At 36.7% G+C, this 18,716-nt stretch overlaps 1 protein-coding gene across 2 annotated transcripts in view; it reads left to right on the top strand.

The window, feature by feature from the left end:
• The window catches only part of THSD7B (thrombospondin type 1 domain containing 7B), a 1,192,820-nt gene that overhangs the window by 642,332 nt on the left and 531,772 nt on the right, over positions 1-18,716 (top strand). The window lies entirely within an intron of this gene.

Below are 18,716 nucleotides of genomic sequence, written 5' to 3'. Positions count from 1 at the left end.
AGTCAGATTCTCCTTTCAGAGGTATCCAAAGGAGTTTGTCCAGGAGCTTAGGTGAGTCATTGCTCTCACTCCACCATCTTGGCTCTGCCTAAAATAGTATTTATAGAAAATTATTCATTTTGTAGAAGAGGGCAGAGTAGATTTAAAGTCTCTTGGCAACTGACCTTTAAAACAGTCATCTGAACACTCAAGTCTGCTCAGAATGATTCTTACATATACAAGCCTATCCAGAAAGTTCTCAGCCACTAATAAATGCAGTTAGCATACCTATATGCCATGTGTACCAAAGTATAATAAAGATTACTGTAAAATGCTTTTCCATTAAAAATATAATATACATATGCTTAATGTTAGCTTTTTTTAACCACAAAACTAAACAAATGGCATTTTTATGCTAAAAACTTGTCATCTGCCAATGTAATCTGGAGTTTCAGTACATTTTAATCTTAATTTTGAGTAACCAATAAGGTACTGCATTGTATACCAAATACTGAATATATTATTTATGTTGGATTAAAAAGGGTCAGAATGGAGAAAGCACGACAATTTTGCTACGTGGGCAGAAAGTGAAAGAAGAGACAAGTATAATTTGTCATAATTAATAGCATTATTAAGAGCTCCTTGTTTATATTGCACAACTGCTAATTACACCCATTATTATGTACTTACTTGGATCTTACATTCTATTTGTAAAATGTATTATGATCATTAATTATTTAACTATTACTTATTTTTTATCTCTTGCATGGATAAGCAGATTTATATGAACTCTTTTGCAACTCCATAGAGCAAGAAAAGCTAAATATTTTTAAATATGGCAAATTACATTAATTATTATGTTTATGTACTATGTATGGGGACATCTTTGCAGCTTTGTGTAGGTCCCTACCTATACCCCAGCCCCAAACACATACCAAATTGTCAATGCAATTTAACATACATTTAATAAGTATTCACTTTACATAAGTAAATTTTCTAGTTTCCAAAGATAAAATCAGACACTGGTTCTGCCCTCAAGTTGTTGAAAATTTAACGAGTGAGACAGGTTATAAACATATTAATGCAATTCAAACCAGGTATATTGAGTATACAGGAAAGAATTTAAGAAAGGAAAATTCACTTTCATTCAGGAATCATTAGGAAACTCCTTCCTCTAGGTGATAGCACTTCATGAGTTGGACCTTGATGAAATGAGCAGGGTTTCATTTTAATTGAGGAGTTTATATTAAACATTCACAGGGCAGAAACACTAGCCTGACTGAGGGATCAAAAAACCTTGAAAGAGGTGGAAGAAAGTTCGTGCACCAGCCAAGTAAAAACAATTCTCAGTCCTCAAATTCAAATGGAGGTAGTCCAGGATCTCTAACTCAATAACCTGGGCATTATACTGCCCCTGGGATACCATATCTGCTTCCATGCTAGGCTCTGAAGTCATCACTGAGGGTGCTAATCTCTAAGGAGGTATCAGCTTTCCTTACTGTCATCAACTCCAACTAGTGCCATCAGGCAAGTCAAGCTTAGGAGTCCCAGGAGGGGGCAGTATAACTCACAAACGTTTCTCCTGCTTACCACTCAGCCCTACGACCATCATCTTGTGATGCAACTCATGAAAATGTTACCTGAAAACTGCTTCCTCAACCAGCCACAGTTAAAAGTCCTTGTTACTGTCACATGGTTCAACATTAGAAACATATGATTATTAGTAGAAATGACAGACAAAAAACATCCTTGTTTACTATCTGTTTTGCCACTGATCCCTGAGGATCATAGGACCATTCCATCTGATTTGTAGCTGAAAATTTTCATAAAAAACATATACATGCACAAATGCACAGACATGCATATATATATACATATATACACACACACACATATATATATACAAACATACATACATACATATATGTGTATGTGTATATTATTTATTTTAAAATCAAATTAGCCACTTTCTACTTTATTGGGGTCTTTTTCTTCATAAAGCTAGTTCCTAATTTATTTGTTAGTTCAATGGCTTATTTTTACTTTCAATTTTATGAATTTCTTCTTTTGTTTTCCAGATTTCCATTTTGGGGTTTAATTGGAAAATTATAATTTGCTCTTTTTCTAAATTTTTGATTTTTAATTGCAGAGCCAATTCATTGATGTACCCTTTCTTTATTTTATTGATTTACAAGTTTAGAGACATACATTTTCCCCTAAATCCTACTTTGGCTACATCCCATAAATTTTTGAATGTTGTTTCATTGTTATTGTTCTCTTTAATGAAACTATTGATTTGTTTCCATTATTTATTCTTTGTCCTACTCATTTTTTAGGAGTACACTTTCATTTTAAATTAACTTTTTATCTATGATTCAGTGGCTCTTTATTAAATATAATTTTTATTGTATTATATTCTTAGAAAGGCACACTTAATATTTAAGCTTTTCTGCATTTGATTTTGCCCTTATTGCATTTAGATAATTCTGGGATTTTTAGGTATTATTTTTTCAGTATTTTTGTGCCTCTTTTATCAAAATGTTATTGGTTTTTTTTTTTTCCATAATCCCTCTGTAACAGCAAGCACCCTAGCAGACCCAGGGTAGCCTGCCAGCATAGGTTCTTTGATCTGCTTTTTAAAGCAAAGATAGCTTCAAATGGATTAACAATCCTTCTTTAATTAAACATATATAAGTTATTTGCTAATTCAGGGGAAATGGCAACACCCTGAACATGGGGAAAATATAAACAGAGAAAATATAAGCAGAGAAATTAGCACACAGATCAACAGACAGGGTTCCAACTGTCTGACAAAGTAATACAACCACCTATATACACCACCAAATGGGGGAACACCAACAATATCTGAGTAGTTAGGGGGCTCTTAACAAGTGGCTATTCAGAGTCCCATCCAGGGTACCAAAAGGTCTTTCTCATAAACGAAGCCTCAAAGTAAAACATCAATGTCCCAGTATATATAACAAAAACTTGGCTCCTGCTTGGCTCAATCAGTAGGCACAAAACCTTTGTCACTCAGGAAAGTTGTGAACCATCAGGGTTCAAAGGAGATCGATCCTTCAGATGTTTTGAATGAGCCTGGGAACCTAAACTACAGAAAGAAAACAAGAAAAATCCCACTCTGCTTGCTCTTACCACCCCCCTCCCCCATTTCACTTCTTTACCTTTTTTTTTTGTTACCACTCATATTTAGTTTTGAAAATCATTTTTTGACTCTTCCAAGATTTTTTTTTGTATTTGTGTATAATTCACATTTTTTTTTCCTTTGGTATTTTGATTTTAGTTATTTTTACCTTAATATCTTCTTCTGAGTTTCTGTCTTTATCTTCACTGTCACCATAGTAGATTTTTATGGCCAGGTTCTTCTGTTGCTATTGTTTGATCATTTTTCCTTTCTAGTTCTTGATGTTGAACTTTATATTAAAGTAGGATTCTGTTACTAATGTCTTTGTTGTTGTTTTGTGGTTTTTTTTGTTTGTTTGTTTTGTTTTTTGCAGAAACTGTCCCAAGCTTCATTCTTTTTCACAATGCTATTTTCAGAGATAGTTCTAGGAGGTTGGAAGTCACTGCTCTCCTCTTCTCTGCTCCTTTCCCATGAAATGACCCTGATCCCTTGAGATTGTGATCAGTACTGCTTCTCAGGGTCCCTGCTCCCTCTTTTTTGAGAGTCCTCCTCTCCTTCCTTGAATTGTGACCCAGAAGTGGGCATAGGCAATGGAGTTGCCAAACAGTTTCCAGTCCTATTTCCTGGAGAGCACAGTGGTGCCCTGTAATCTCTTTCTTTCTTTTTTTTTTTTTTAAATTTATTTATTTAAGTTTTCAACATTCATTTCCACAAAATTTTGGGTTCCAAATTTTCTCCCCATTTCTCCCCTCCCCCCCAAAATGCTGAGCATTCTAATTACCCCTATCGCCAATCTGTCCTCCCTTCTAACATCCCTCCCTTCCCTTATCCCCATCTTCTCTTTTGTCCTTAAGGGCAAGATAAATTTCTATACCCCATTACTTATATTTCTTATTTCCTAGCTGCAAGAACAATAGTCAACAGTTGTTCCTGAAACTTTGGGTTCCAGCTTCTCTTCATCCCTCCCTCCCCATCCATTCCCTTTAGGAAGGCAAACAACTCCATATAGGCCATGTCTGTGTAATTTTGCAAATGACTTCCATAAGAGTTGTGTTGTGTAAAACTAACTATATTTCCCTCCATCCTATCCTGCCCCCTATTGCTTCTATTCTCTTTTTTGATCCTATCCCTCCCCAAAAATGCTCCCTCCTTCCACTGCCCTACCTTCCATTATCCTCCCAGCCTGCTTATTTCCTTCTCCCCGACTATCCTGTATTGTAAGATAGGTTTTCATACCAAAATGAGTATGCATTTTATTCCTTCCTTTAGTTAAATGTGATGAGAGTAAGCTTCATGTTTTTTCTCTCACCTCTCCCCTTTTTCCCTCCACTGAAAAGTCTTTTACTTGCCTTTTTTATGAGAGATAATTTGTCCCATTCCATTTCTCCCTTTCTCCTCTCAATATACTTCTCTCTCATTGATTAATTTCATTATTTTAAGATATGATCCCATCCTATCCAATTCACCTTGTGCTCTGTGTGTGTATGTGTGTGTATGTGTGTGTGTGTGTGTGTGTGTGTGTGTGTAATCCCACCAACTACTCAGATACTGAAAAAAGTTTTAAGAGTTACAAATATCATCTTTCCATGTAGGAACGTAAACAGTTCAACTTTAGTAAGTCCCTTATTACTTCTCTTTATTGTTTACCTTTTCATGCTTCTCTTCATTCATGTGTTTGAAAGTGAAATTTTCTTTTCAGCTCTGGTCTTTTCATCAAGAATGCTTGAAGGTCCTCTATTTCATTGAAAGACCATTTTTTCCCAGGAAGTATTATACTCAGTTTTGCTGGGTAGGTGATTTCTTGGTTTTAGTCCTAGTTCCTTTGACTTCTGGAATATCATATTCCACATCCTTTGATCCCTTAAAGTAGGAGCTGCTAGATCTTGTGTTATCCTGATTATATTTCCATAATGCTTTAATTGTTTCTTTCTAGCTGCTTGCAATATTTTCTCCTTGACCAGGGAACTGTGGAATATGGCCACAATGTTCCTAGGAGTTTCTCTTTTTTTGGATCTCTTTCAGGAGGTGATCACTGGATTCTTTCAATATTTATTTTGTCCCCTGCTTCTAGAATATTGGGGCAGTGTTCCTTGATAATTTCATGAAAGATGATGTCTAGGCTCTTTTTTTGATCATGGCTTTCAGGGAGTCCCATAATTTTTAAATTGTCTCTCCTGATCTGTTTTCCAGGTCAGTTGTTTTTCCAATGAGATATTTCACATTATCTTCCATTTTTTCACTCTTTTGGTTTTGTTTTGTGATTTCTTGGTTTCTCATAAAGTCATTAGCCTCCATCTATTCCATTCTAATTTCTAAAGAACTATTTTCTTCAGTGAGCTTTCGAATCTCCTTTTCCATTTGGCTAATTCTGCTTTTGAAAGCATTCTTCTCCTCATTGGCTTTTTGAACCTCTTTTTCCAATTGAGTTAGCCTATTTTTCAAGGTGTTATTTTCTTCAGCATTTTTTTGGGTCTCCTTTAGCAAGGTGTTGACCCACTTCTCATGCTTTTCTTGCATCTCTCTCATTTCTTTTCCCAATTTTTCCTCCACCTCTCTTACTTGATTTTCAAAATCCTTTTTGAGCTCTTCCATGGCCTGAGCCCATTGAATATTTATTTTGGATGTTTGGGATATAGAAGCCTTGATTTTTATGTCTTTCCCTGATGGTAAGCATTGTTCTTCCTCATCTGAAAGGATGGGAGAAGATGTCTGTTCCCCAAGAAAGTAACCTTCTATAGTCTTATTTTTTTCCCCTTTTTTGGGCATTTTCCCAAACCAGTTACTTGACTTTTGGGTCCTTTGTCAAGAGTAGGATATACTCTGAGAATCCGTGAGATCTCAGTTCCTCCAAGATGGCATGATCAAGCGTGTACTGGTCTGGATGCAGAGAGGGATTTTTGTGCCCAGAATCTTAGCAGTTACCTCTCCACAGTCACTTGGCCTCCAGTTCTGTCAAGTCAGCACTGGGAGCTGATTTTCAGATAAGCTAGATGGGCAGGGCCACCATTCAGTGTGAGACATGGACCAGCCTGGCCAGGGCCTCCACACAGGGCTGAGGTAAGACTCAGCTCTTCAGTGCCCCCAGGGGTTTTTACACTCCAACAATGAAGTGGTCTGTAAGGGCTGCTGTGCAGCCTCTGTGGCCACTGCCTGCTGCCGTAGCTATGAGAAGGGCCTTCTCCCTTCCTGGCCAGCTGAAAATACCGTCACTGATCTTTGGTGCCTGTGGGTTGAGGGATCTGGGAACTGCTGCTACTGGGGACTGGGGATTCTGCCCCCAAGGGCTGTTCATGAGCTGCGCCTCACAGCCAAGGCTGGGCTGGGCTCTGCTCCACATCCAGTGCAATGGACGTTTCCCGTGGGTCTTTCAGGTCTCCCTAGGCTGGAAATCTCCTCCACTCTGTTGTTCTCCACTTCTGCTGCTCCAGAATTTGTTGTGAGTCCCTCTCTACAGGTATTTTATGGGCTGTGTGGGGAGACCCTGAGTATGTGTGTCTTTCTACTCTTCCATCTTAGCTCTGCCCCCTGTATTCTCTTTCTGACCAATTGCCAGTTTCCCTTACATTCTCTGGCTTAAGAGCTCCTTAAGCTGCTGTGGCTTCTGCTTCTGCTACCTAGTCCCACCACTGGTATTGTATTTACATGGGCTCCAAGCTAAGCCTCCACTTCTGTGTCATGGATCTCTCCTTCTGACCTCCTAAATTGTCTTAAGCTGGAAGAATGTCTTAACCTAGCATTTTTGGGTCTATTGCTCCAGAATTCACTTCAAGATGTTATTTTAAAGTTGCTTTGAGGGTAATATTGGGAGAGCATGGCAAAGTATTTCCTTGGCTCTAGTATCTTGGCTCCATCCCTGAATATTAAAGAGTTTTTCTATATATTGAAACTCTTTGCTCCTTTGTAACATAACTACTTCTTCTAGTTTGTACATCTGGGAACAAATGAAGCAGGTCAGATTCTTCTGTTTTATAGCACTTTAAATACTGGAGGAAAGGTATCTTACTAACTCCTACATCTTCCTAGTCGTTTCTTTTCTTAGGTAAACATCTCCAACTCTTTCAACCAATCTACATGTGGTCTTATATTCAAACTCTTTACTGTCCTTTTCCACCTCTTTGTGATGTGTTCTTATATCAGTGACCAACTTTAAATATGGCCCCAGAACTGAATGAAAATTCCTAAATACTATATTTATGGCTCAGTTAGGTAATGTAGAGAAAAATCATCACTTCTCTCTTCCTGATTGCTTTCAATGCGGCTTCAGATTACAATGGTGATTTTGACCACCATATTATGCTCTTGATTCATTTGTTTTGCAGTACACTAAGCCACCTAATTTTTTATACAAAGACCATTATCTAGCCATGCCTTCCAATTGTGAAATTTATTTTTTGATCAATATTTATTACTACTAAATTTGGAAATAAATGTTAAGTTCTGCTTCCAGGAATCAAGATGGAAGAGTAAGAAGTAAATTGCTCTCACCCTCCTTTATTAACCTCTGAAAGTCCAGAAAATATCACCCCAAGAAAAACCCTAGAACAACTGAGCCAGCAGAAAAACAGGTCTTGTAGCCCAGGAAGCTCATTGGATTAACAGAAAAGGCCCCTCTTGCTGGAGGGGAAGGGGAGCAATACAGGATGAGAAACATCCCAGCAAGCTAGTGTTAAACCCCACCTCAGCAAACCAGGGGAAGCCTGAGACCTAGGTTGGTGGAGCAGGCAAACACCAACACCAGGACCCCTGAGTACTTTAGCGCAGGTAGGGGAACTGGTAGACACAAGCTCAGAAAATCAGCAGGTGTGCTATTCTCCAGAATTATTGGTCTACCTGATAACCTCTGAGAATAAAAGAGCCTGGACATGATCTTTCAGAAAATCATCAAGGAAAACTGCCCTGAGGTCCTAGAACCAGAAGGTAAAATAGTCATCAAAAAAATCCACCTCTTGAAAGAGAGCTCAAATTGAAAATGCTAAGGAATATTGTATCCAAATTTCAAAATTACCAGGTCAAAGAGAAAATACTGCAAGCAGCTAGAAAGAAACAATTTAAATAGCATAGAACCAGAGTCAGGATTATGCAGGACCTTGAAGCTTCTACACATTAAGAGATCAGAGGGCATGGAATACAATCTTTCATAAGGCAAAGGAGCTTGGATTACAACTAAGGGTGAACTACCCCAGCAGAATTGAGCATACCCTCTCAGGGTATGAAATCAGGGACTTCCAAGTATTTCTGATGAAAAGACCAGAGCTCAACAGAAAATTTGATATTCAAATACAAGACTCAAGGGGCATAAAAACCTATAAATAAATGAAAAATGGCATGTCATTAATAAAGGCAAAATGTTTACATCCCTGCAAGAGAAGATGACATTTGTAACTCTTGAGAACTGAACTGTGTTGTTATTATGACACTTAAAATGGGTATACAAAGACAGAGGGTATGGGTGTAAGTTGACTTTGATGTGATGATAAAAAAATCTAAGTGATTAAAAGGAAGTATACTGGAAGAAGAGGAAAGAAAGAGGCAGATAAATTACATCACATGAAAAGACACAAAAACCTACTACAATAGAGGAAAAGAAAGGAGGGGAATGAGCATTGTTTGAACCTTATTCTCATCAGATTTGGCTCAAAGAGGGCATAATCAGTTAAGTATAGAAATCCAACATACTCCATAGGAAGTAGGAGAGGAAAGGGGAAAGAAAAGGGAGGGGGCAGATAGAAGGGAGGAAATAAGTAGTAAGGTGTAAAGCAACTGCTGTGAATGATTTTAAGGGTCTAATCACATAGTATAATGAACTCTTTATTCAGCCATAAACTCAACATTGTTCAGTAGAGTAAAGCATAACATTCACAGCAACATCCTTAAGCAAAATATATCATTTAGTACATATATGTGTCTCATAAGGTCTTACTTTCTTCAGAATTTTTTTGGATCTCCTGTAGCAAGCTGTTGACTTGCTTTTCATGATTTTCTTTTATTGCTCTTGTTTCTCTTCCCAATTTTTCCTCCACCTCTCTTACTTGATTTTCAAAATCCTTTTTGATCTCTTCCACAGCCTGAGACCATTGCATATTTATTTTAGAGGTTTTGGATACATAAATGACCTCTCGTAGATGGTATGTATTGTTCTTCCTCATCCAAAAGGATAGAAGAAAATACCTGTTCACCAAGAAAGTAACCTCCTGTGGTCTTATTTTTTCCCTTTTTGGGGCATTTTCCCAACCAGTTACTTGACTTTTGAGTCTTTTGTCAAGAGGAGGGTATACTCTGGGGACCTGTAAGTTCTCAGTTTCTCCAAGGTGGCACAATCAAGGGAGAGGAGTTTACTCCTCTCCTGGCCTGTGCACTTGTCTGGGAGCAACCAAAAACTCTTCTTCCTAAAGTCTAGTATAATTCCCTCTCCACAACCACCTCTAGCTCCACCATGCCAGTGCTCCTCCTTATCCCAGGGCTAGGCTCAGGGCTGAGATTTAGATCAGCTGCTCAGTTCCCCCAGGGGACTTAGGTAGAGGGCTCCAGAAATGGATGCTGTGACTGCAGTAGCTACCAGTGGTCTAGAACATGTTCTCTTCCCTGGGTGAAGAAGCTTTCAGTCAAAGGTACCTGACTGGCTAAAACTCAATCCAGAAAAACAGAAATCCTCCAGGTTGACATGACTGTCACACCCCTCTCTTGAGGCCATTTTACCTCCAGCAACTATCCCTGTGCGGCAATCAACCCAGAGAAAATAGAACGTCAAGAATCATTGGTGGATCAATAGTGAAGGTGATGCACATAGGTCACTGTATTCACCCCTTATTGTTAACTCAGCCTTAGTTTCCCCCTTCTACTGGTGCCTTCAGGAACTCTACACTATCACCATAAATATCCCCATGTCCTCTTTACTTTACATCCTCTTCTGACTTCTGAAATATAACTTTCTCCTGATGGTTCCACATATCTTAGCCCCTTTTCTAAGGCTCATTGACCCTTCTTTCAAATACCATGTTGTTAACACAAATCGAGGAGAAATTGTTATTTTATTTGCTCCTCAGTGCCACTTTCAGAACCTCTTCTTATGCTACTGCTCAGTAAACATTTCTCTTCCTTTTAAGTCTACTCCAAAAAGAAATATCCAGTCTCTTCCTTCAAGTAACATATATTTTATCAGCAGAGTCAACATTTAAATATGTAAGTACATAGAAGATATACAGTGGAGTCATAGTTTCAATGGCATAAGGAATTTCATGTAAGGAAATTCATTCTACAAATTCAGTTTAGCACATTTTCTATAATTACTAATCTTTACTTTTAAGCCTATAATTTAATGTTTTTAATAATTTTATTTTTCCCATATATATGTAAAACAATTTTTAGCATTCATTTAAAAAAATTTCAGTTCCAAATTCTCTTCCTTCCACTCTCTCGTTCTTCCCTCCCTGAAATGGTAAGCAATTTGATATAGGTTATAAATATACAATCATGCAAAACATATTTCCATATTAGTCATATTGTGAAAGAAGAAACAGAATAAAAAGCAAAAAAAATGTAAAAATATTAAAACAAGTGAAATAGTGTGCTTCAGTCTGCATTCAGATCCCATCAGTTCATTTTATGGAGGTGGATGGCATTTTTCATCATGAGTCCTTCAGAATTGTCTTGGATCATTGCATTGCTGAGAACAGCTAACTCATTCTTAGTCGATTATACAATGTTTCTGTCACTGTATACAATACTCTCTTTTGTTCACTTTACATTAGTTCATGTAAGTCTTTCCATGTTTTTCTGAAATCATTCTTCTTGCCATTTCTGATACCAGAATAGTATTCTATTACAATCATGTACCATGACTTTTCAGCCATTCTCCAAATGATGACCATCACCTCAATTTCTAATTCTGTCACCACAAAAAGAGCCACTATAAACATTTTTGTACAAATATGTCCTTTCCCCTCTTCCCTGTTTTGGATCTCTTCGAGATGCTCACCTAGGAGTAATATTACTGAGTAAGAGGGTTTTATAGTACTTTAGGCTTAGTTTGTAATTGCTCTCCAAAATGCTTGGATCAGTTCACAACTCTACCAACAGCACATTAGTGTTCCAGTTTTATCCACATCCCTTCCAACATTTATTATTTTTCTTTTATGTCATATTAGTCAATATGGTAGGCATGTGATGGTATCTCAAAGTTATTTTAATTTGCATTTCTCAAGTCAATAATGATTTAGGACATTTTTTCATATGACTATATATAGCTTTGATTTCTTCATTTGAAAACTGCCTGTTCATATCTTTTGAGCATTTGTTAAATGGGGAACGACTTGTAGTCCTATAAGTTTGACCTGTTCTAACATATTTGAGAAATGAAGCCTTCATCAGAGATATTTATTGCAAATTTTCCCCCCAGCTTTCTGCTTTCATTCTAATTCTGGTTATAATGGTTTTCTTTGTACAAAACCTTTTTAATTTAATATAAAACAATTTCTGTTTTATAACTTGTAATGCTTTATATCTTTTTTGGGGATCATAAATTCTTCCCTTCTCCATAGATCTGACAGGTAAACTATTCCTTGCTCTCCTAATTTGCTTATAGTATCATCCTTTATGTCTAAATCATTTACCCATTTTGACCTTATCTTGGTATATAGTATAAGATGTTGATCTATATCTTAAAGTGTTGTCTAGAATGCTGAGTCATTAAGTGACTTGCCAGAGTCTTATAGTTAACCTATGTCAGAGATAGACCTGGAGCTTAATCTTTATTTGCTTTGTTGATAATTCTCTACTCAGTGTACCACATGTAACTCCAGTGGATTTTTTTTTTCCACTCATGGTACTAAAGACTAAAAGAATTTTCAAAAGGATTTTGGACAATTAACAGCCCTGCCAATTCAGTAATTATAAGATAAATAGATGTTAAAGTAGGTCTGATGTATCATCATCTCATAACTAGAAAACTGGCAAAGATAGAAGACAGAAATCATCAATGTTTGAAGAACTGAAGGGAGATAACCACATTAATACACATTTGGTGAAGTTCTGATTTGGTTCAACCATTATGGAAAACAATTTAAAGTCATGAAAGAAAACAAAATTCTTTGACTCAGACATTCCACATTGACCAAAGATGCAAAAAAATAAAGGAGAAGGAGCTATGTATGCAAAATACTTATAGTAATGCTTTTGCAGCAGCAAAAACCTGGAAATAAGTTAAGTAGCCATTGATTGAGATTCGGCTGAACAAATAAAACCTTCCATGAATATTATTAATTGCATTATAAAGAAAGATGAATAGGAAATCCAGAGAAACATGGGAACACTGTATGAGCTGATGCAAAATTAAGTAAGCAGCACCAGGAGACTAATATATCAGTCAGTCAACAATACTTTATTAAGCACCTATTTCTGCCAGGCACAATAACTGTAGTAAATGAAAAGGATGTTCAAATACTTCAAGCTGAGTAATCATCAGTGTTGGTTCCCTTCAATTTTCCTTCTATTTATTTATCTTAGAGAATAAAATGTATGCATAATTAAGTAAATACAAGGTTATTTGAGCAAGAAGAGCATCCTAACAACTGTAGGGTTCAAGTAAGACTTTGTAGAGGATTGAAAAACTGAGCTGAGCCTTAAATGAAAATAAAGATCCTGAAAGGAAGAGATAAAGAAGGAGCACGTTCCAGGAATTGAGAATGAGTTCTGCATTTGCTCAGAGGAGAAAGATGACATGTTAAATTAAGGGAACAGCAAGTGGTCTTGTTTGGATAAAACAGAGTATTCCATCCCTGTCTTTTCTCTTACATTCATCCAGTAATTTCTCAATTAAACGTTTTTTAAGTACCTAATATGTTCAAGGCTTTATGTTAGGTGCTGGTACTACAAACTTTCATGTAATTATGTCTCCTACAACGGTTTTTACCTCCACATTAATTCATAATGATTTTATAGGAGAGGCTTTTGGCACACTAGATAATCTCTATCCCATAAAATTACTTTTTTATATTCTTTCTTAAAAATATTTTAAATTTGTGAAACAAAGTAAACATTTTCATAACAGTATAATAAAAAAAGATGATTACACACAAAACTGCAAATCTATTGTGTACAACTTGTTATTGCTTTTAAATATATAATAGAGTTATCATAATTTTATTTTTTTCTTCCTTCCCGCTGTGGGAAACAAGGAAGGAGTTCTGTTTCCATAGGGCTAAAACTCATCCCAGCTTTAAGTGATCAGAGTTGTGACCTGGCATGGTCAGAATTAAAAGGTCAGAAACTTGTGTATAGGCTTGATGAGCTGTTTTAGGGGAAGCCTATCAGAGAGGAGAATGTGAAGTCACGTGGCCAATGGATGGCATGGTGGGAAGTCCAAATTTGGAACAGTATAAAGGGCTTGCCTTGGTCTGAACAAACTGTAGTCTTCCTGCAGCCTTACTTGGGAGCTACCTGTTCATTCAGGCAGAAGGAATGTAGAAATTAATAAACATTTTCCTGATTTACAATAAGTATTGTTCTTTGTTTAAGGTAAGCATGTTTCTCACAATTGGGGGCTTATTGGTTGGGCTCATTTCTCACATCACCCCAAAAGTTATATTATTTTATAATTTTTGTTCTCTAGAGTTACTCTATGTTCTCAAAGAATGAATCAAAGAATCAAAAAAAATTTTTAAGCAGTTACTATATACCAGAACCTATGCCAAGCACTAGAGATATTAATACCAAAGCAAAACAATACTTCCTTCAGACTGCTTATAGTCTAGTAGGGAGAGATACCATACATAAGGGCATTTGACTTGGAAAGTTAAAGTGATGGGCAATAGAGCCATAGAAAAATCAATTGACATGTCCTTTACAGTTGTATTTGTAGTACTGCATCATTAAGAAGTGATTGGAAGGGAGAATGTGTATACCATGTAAAAAGTGACTGGCAGGAAGATGGCTGGGGTGGTAAGTCTGATGGAGTGTGAAGCCTGATGTGGAGTCCAGAACTGGGTGAATATGGTAAACAGTTGGTGAGTTGGCACTGGCTGACTCACTGTTCTAGATCATGTGGCACCATCTTATTTCAAAGATCTCCACCTGTATTTAGCTAGTAATGCTTTGCCAAATAATAGTAACAGTTGGAGACAGGAGAGAGCCTCACTACTGTCATTCTTACTTTTTTTTTAAAGACTACGTTATTTATCCAGAGCTATTTTGTGATCTACTATGCTGGCTTATATAAATCTAAAGTTGCTCTCTATTAGAATTGTGAATTGATAAAGCCATAATACAATGAACACATGTTCATCTAATTCATTCTCTTCAGTTTGTACATGAGGAAACTGAGGTTAAGTGACATGAAGTAATTTGAGCAAGGTTACATAGCTATTGTGTATGCTCATAGATCATCTATCCTCTCTTTGCTATGTGTTTATACATATATATATGTATATATAATGCACACACAGTGCTTACATGTATATACATATAAGCATGTACAAACAGCCATGTGTGCTCCTCTATATTTATATACACATAGGCACATTTATATATATGCACACATGTATATACATGTACACACATATATAATTCCCCATCAAGTTAATTGCCATTTTTTTCATTTTCTGTGTTTCAGTGCTTTAAAGTTCCATAATCTGTTAATTGCAGACTCTCTCTCCCTTGATACAAATCACAAATCCTATTTATTTTGGTAACAAGCTTCATGAATTAATTGCTGTGGCCAAAATGTTTACGAGCCATGGTCCACCTTATTGAAATCAAATTATGTATGCTTAGCTATACATACAAATTATGTATGTATAGCTGCTTAGCTAGGGTGGGTCAGTCCTTCAGAGCCTTATCAACTTAAGTCTGATAAAGCTTCTCTTGCACTTTACCTGCAGTAGTGGGTTATTACAATAGGCTTTCACTATTCTCAGTAGTCTTTGAGAATGCGTATTTACCTTCAAAACAAAAAGTAGGACTTTAACAGAGGTTTTGGTTTTTGGGGGGATTTTTCCCCATCTACCAATTACAAAACATCAAGTGGTCCAGCATAGTCTATTTATAATAACATTTAGGGTTAATTGCACACTGGTAGAGAATCCTTTTTATAACAAATCATTGATTGGGTAGCTCTAGAAGCAGCCATAACCTTTGAAGAGCTCAGTATTGCCCCAACAAAGTTAACATTGGATGTTTTTGCAAGGCCCTTATGACCTTTCCTTTCAGGAAAAGATTGGCTTTGTTTTCCTTGTATGAATCTAAAAATCCTACATCTTGACCCCTCATTACCTCTTCCATCACTTCTAGCTCACATAAATACTTTCCTTATTAAATTCAACACTGACTTGTAATCGTAGTTTAATGCTTTTTGGTGTTGTTTTATTTTAACTAAGCATAATTATTCCTGATGCTTTAGTATTGGTAAAATATGCATTAATCAAGGTTGAACTTGGTCCAGTTGCTTATTAGTCATAATCATACTTGAGTAGTAATTTATATTTGTAAACAGATATTTTAATTTATCATTATTTTTCCTTGAGTTTAATGAGGTTAGTGTTACTAGTAGGTAAATTCTACAAATAGCTAAAGAGTTTCTTTGATAAGGTTAAAGTGAAAACTGTGATATCAATATGAAAGCTGCAACATGAACTATACAACTAACCATAAACTACTCAAGGTTCAATTTTCAGGCACCCCCTTTCCCCACTCAGCTGGAAGTTAATCTCTCCTTCCTTACAACTCCCTTAGCACTGACTCAATACCTCTTGTATGTGTCCTTCATATTCTAATTTCTATAATTGATATATGTATGCTTTGCTTATTTTCCTAACCATAAGAGAACTAGAGCTGTCTTCTCTGATCTCTCTGCATATTCTTATTTAGTGATCTAATCAACTCCCATGACAAATATCATCTTCTCTCTGTCAATGACTCCTATACCTGGGATTCTTTCCTGAGCTTCAGTGTCTTATCACCGACTGCCTATTGGATGTTTGGAATTAGATGTCCTGCAGTCATCTCTAACTCAGTATGTCCAACGTAGAAATGTCTTTCTCCCTCCAAAACCTCCTTTCTTCCAAACATCTCTAATATTTTCACAAACATGGCCATCCTGTTCATCCAAGTTCTCGTCCACATCCTTGACTCCTCAAACTCACATGTTCCAAACAGCCAGTTAATTGCTATGTTTTATCATTTCTCTCTCTGTAGTATCTCTTGTACATATGTCCTCTCTACTCATGCAACCACCACTCTAGTTTAGGCCCCCATTACCTCTCACCTGAATTATATTGTGTACCTGCCTCAAACCTCTGTCTTGTCCAAGACATCTTCCACATGGTTAACAAAGTGTTTGTTCCTAAATACAAATCTGACTCCTTGTTACTTTTAGGATCAAATCTAAGCTTGGGTATTTAAAGCAATCTGACGTTTTCCTACTTTTCCTGTATTCTTATGCATTACAATCTATCATGGATTCTGTGCCAGGCATGCTGGCTTATTTGCTATTCCTGACTAATGGTTTTTCATCTCTTATCACTGTGGCTTTGTAAAGGCTTTTTTCTCCATGTTTAAATTGCTCTACCTCCTCACTTCAGCCTTGTGAAATCCTTGATTTCCTTCAAGACTCAACTCAAATGCCACATTTGTTGGAAGAATTTTCCTCCCTTATTCCCCACTTAACCCCCCACTTTGGTGCTAAGGCCCTCCCTCCCAAAATGACCCTGTATTTGTTTTCTATGTATTTTGTATACAATTATATTTTAAAGGGCCATTTTCCTGGTTAGGATGTAGACTAGTTGAGGGTAGAGACTGTTTTTTTTTTCCTTTGGTCTTCACCCTTTCACTACTTATTGCAGTCTTTGGCATATAGTAGGCATTTTGTATGTATTAAGTGAATTGAATTGAACTTGACAAGGACTCAGGAAGCTCATTTCTTTTAACAAGTCTTAAGACAAAGCAAAGCCAGTGTCCTCACCAGATTGCTACAGTATCCCCTTTCTAATTCTTCTATCAGTGGCAAGCTAAAGTTTCATCTCATGTGTGAAATGCTTCTAGACCCTCCTCTCCCTTACTGATTTCTCCTTCCTCTGAAGACCTAGGACATTTTTTTGCCATTATTATTTTTTATGCACTATTTCTTCCTCTTGTGAAAGTGAAGAATCTGCCTTCTCTCTCTGTCTCTCTCTCTCTCTCTCTTTATATATATATATATATATATATATAGTGCCTAGCACATCACTCTGTCTATAGAAGTTGCTTCATAATATGGATAGTGAGATTAACATGTACATCCACATAGCAGTGGTCATGTGAAGACATCTTTGTAGCAGCATACAAGACTTAGACAGACCATAGATTTTGATGAAGCTACAAGAAAACAAATGGAACATCACCAAACCTGACAGAATCACTAACAATGATAAATATAGCTGGTAAACAGACACTTAATTCATATTTCATCACAATTCTGCTTGACCAGCTTGTTCAGATCATTCTAAGTGTCACGATGGCCAAACACTGTGATGAGTTGGTCACTGGAAGGAGCAAGGCTAAAAGGACACTTTGGGGACACACAGAATCACCACTTTTCTTTGAGCATAGCTGACAATCACCAGCACCAGAACCAGCAGCCTGATATGCAACCATCAGTTTTTTGTTTACCTGTTCATTTATTTTCCAAAAAAAAAGGCATCATGCCTATTGAAAGAAGCAGAATTCAAATAGTACCATGTTCTGCAGATGCTATCTGCAGTAGCCAGTTTACAGATAGTTTTCTGGGACATGTACTGTGGGGGAAAACAAACAAATAGGCTGCTGATCTGTTGTCTGCTATTTTCCCTTACATATGTTTATATGGTTAATATTCATGGTCAGTAGACTAATCTCAACACATTTGATTTCTCCATAATTGGATAATCTGGAATTATTATCATTATCATCACTATTGCTATCTTATAGGATTACCCCATTGGGCATAACACACTTGGGCTAAATGTTTTCAGATAATTAGATTAAATTTAGGTGCAGTAGAATTTTAGCATTTTGCAATTTACATTATTTTATTTTGACTCACAAGATACTTGCTAAACTCGAAGCACGTCCAAGGCATCATTAGTAAGTAACGGCAGCCAGCAAAATACAAAGATTAGTAAAATGTGCTTCTGGGTTTTTCCTTCTCCTTCTTCCATCTGTCACGTACCCAGGTGCTCAATGCCATTAGGTTATTGAACTGAATCTTCCCAAGTGATAAGAAGGACAAGATGTAATAACTAACTCACAATGAATTTTGAATTAATGGGTGTGTGTGTATGTGTGTGTGTGAGATACAGACTTGTATTTCATCAGTGTGCAAAATTTTCAGCATGGGAACTTCCTCCACCAATTGCAATTTCAACTGTCAATTGTCAAATTTCAACTTCTCATTACTTTGTAGTCATAGCAAATTGCCTGAAGAGCTCATACCTCATTTGACTTCCCCATATTTGCACAGCTAGTAGATTTTAAAGGCAGGGCTTAAAATCAGGAATTCCAGACTCTAAGGCAATGTGACATTATCATCGTCATCACATCATCATCACTAGCATTTATGTGCAAGGTACTATGCTAAACCCTTTACAAT

Source organism: Notamacropus eugenii, chromosome 5 (assembly GCF_028372415.1).
Source record: "Notamacropus eugenii isolate mMacEug1 chromosome 5, mMacEug1.pri_v2, whole genome shotgun sequence".
NCBI classification, from domain to species: Eukaryota; Metazoa; Chordata; class Mammalia; order Diprotodontia; family Macropodidae; genus Notamacropus; species Notamacropus eugenii.
This window is presented reverse-complemented; position numbering and strand designations above follow the sequence as displayed.